We start from the raw sequence: 2,428 nt of genomic DNA, 5'->3' as shown, positions 1-2,428 counted from the left end.
AGCTCACACGTGCCTCAACGTCCTCAGAGGTTTGAGGAGGTTCAGCAAGTTGCCGAATACTCTATTGAATGAGTGTTATTAACAATATAAAGACAAGATTTTCATTTCAACTCCAGATTTTCCTGAGCAGTTCATACACAAAATGCAATAACTCTCTGATAATCTGCCATGATTTTTCAGGGATCCTGATGGTTCAGATCTCATTAGTCTGGAAAATGGACCCACATCAAGATTGCAAGCAGGGTATGTGCCCTAATTGTTATATGGTTATATGGTTATAAGTGTTATCTCCGCCGTGCAGCTTTGGCCAGCAACATTGGTGGATTTATGGAAGGCCTATATATTTTTTCCCTACATTAAGCTCACCAGATCCACTGGGAAATTTAGTGTACAGCTTTGTAACATGTGTGAATAAAAAGTGTAATTAAGTATGTAACATTGTATAAGGTAGGAGTAACATCCAATAGTCTGGAAAATCTGTTAGACCAGCAATACAAAAAATTGTCGGATTACTGGAATTGATACATGAATTCTTGTCCAGTTGAGGCAGGTTCGATCACAACGTTTAAAAAAACATTATAAGAGGTACATGGACAGGATAGGTTTAGAGAGATATAGGCCAGATTCAGGCAGGTGGGACTAGTGTAGATGGGACATGTTGATTAGCGTGGGCATGTTGTGCCGAAGGGCCTGTCCACTCTGTATCACTCTAGGACTCTCTAACTAATCAAATATTCATTCTGTTTCTCTCTTTCATACAGGTCTGTATAACTGCAGAACATTTCTATTTAATTTAATATTCATATTTTCTCATGACATAGACAGGGAACATTCAGCCATCGAGCCTTTGCCAGGTTACAGAGTATTCCCATTCCACCCACTAATCCTCCCTGTAACTATTCTCCCCACATACTCCTCAATATCTCCACTTCATCCTGGATTCTATCACCACCTTCAGCAGGAGCGATTTACACTGGCCAATTAACCCACCAACCTAATCAGAGCATTCAGGAGAAGGTCACATGGTCACAGGGAGAACAAACCAACAACAACCAGGCAGTGCTTGAGGTCAGGATTGAACACAGGTTACTGGAGTTCCCAGGCAGTAGTCCTGCTCGCTGTGTCACCGTGCCAGCCAAATCCCATCACTTTAATTTCATCCATTTATTACTAAGGTTCTGACAAGTGTGAAGGTTTCAAATCTCAATGGAAGAGCACCATGTCATTGCCTAAATGTTCTTCCTAGAGTGTCAGACTAGTAACAAGACTATGCATGTGAGTGATGGAGAAATTGCAACCCAAGTTGAATTGATATAAAACACAGTCAATGATTAATTGTGGTGCAGTGGCTTGACAGAAATTCCACATCACATGGAGCAACTGGGAGCACATTGCACTGGACAGGCGCTCCTGGAGGAAATCCGTGCAGGAAGGAGCTGCACGTCACGGAATGGAACTACGCCGTGTCGCAGAGACAAAGCGACAGCACCGTAAGGAGAGAGAGAAGGGGGCTCGACGACTACCAACCACCGCCAGTCTCCACTGCCCACGTTGCACCAAGGTGTGTGGATCGTGGATCGGCCTCTACAGACATCTGCAGACCCACAAGTAGATGACCCTATGGAGAGCAGAGGACGGTCATACTCGGTGAGTGACCGCCGATGATGAATTTCTTGGCTTAAAAATGGACAGTTTATGAGCTCAACATCCCCAGTGATGCTTCAGGTTAGAAATGCCACGTGATTGTCACAGGATATATCATTTGGTCCACTTGACCACATCACATAATAACAGCTAAAGTGGAGAAGTCTGGTTGAACCCAGGCAATAACATCCTCTTAACGAGAAGGAGACAATTTGAGCAACAGGCAATGTAGGAAATGCAGGCCAATGATCTCAAATAAAAAATGAAATGACCAATCACGAGTCCTAACTGCAATGCAATAAATAGGAGATTGTCACCGTGTTCTTGATACAAACAATGAACCTGCTCCAACAAATCCAACTGCTCCCCTAGATTAATGTGACGAAAACAGACAACTCACCCAAAGTAAGAGATAAGACCTTGTTCTACTTTCATTATCTCTGCTCAATTATCTTAATTAAAGCCGACTTTGGCAAAAGAAAGAGCAAGCGCTGCATGTAAGAACATGTCTTGTCTGCAAACTCATTCATTATAAAAAGCTTGAAAATTCATATACGCACTTAACTACTAAAAATAATTAAAAACCCTTCCAGAAATACAACTATTAAAATGTATTATTGATGAATAACTTCAAACGGGAACCCGCAACAGCACTCTAAGACCTGTGTTGCAAAATGGGACACCTTATAATGTTCACATGACCCTCGAAAAAAGTATTCAGGAAGCATTTTTGATAACACTTCACTCATGGGAGTTGGACAACAACTTGACCATATAAAGCACA

Source organism: Amblyraja radiata, chromosome 25 (assembly GCF_010909765.2).
Source record: "Amblyraja radiata isolate CabotCenter1 chromosome 25, sAmbRad1.1.pri, whole genome shotgun sequence".
Taxonomy (NCBI): domain Eukaryota; kingdom Metazoa; phylum Chordata; class Chondrichthyes; order Rajiformes; family Rajidae; genus Amblyraja; species Amblyraja radiata.
The sequence above is the reverse complement of the archived record's forward strand: the minus strand, read 5'-3'. Positions refer to the sequence as shown.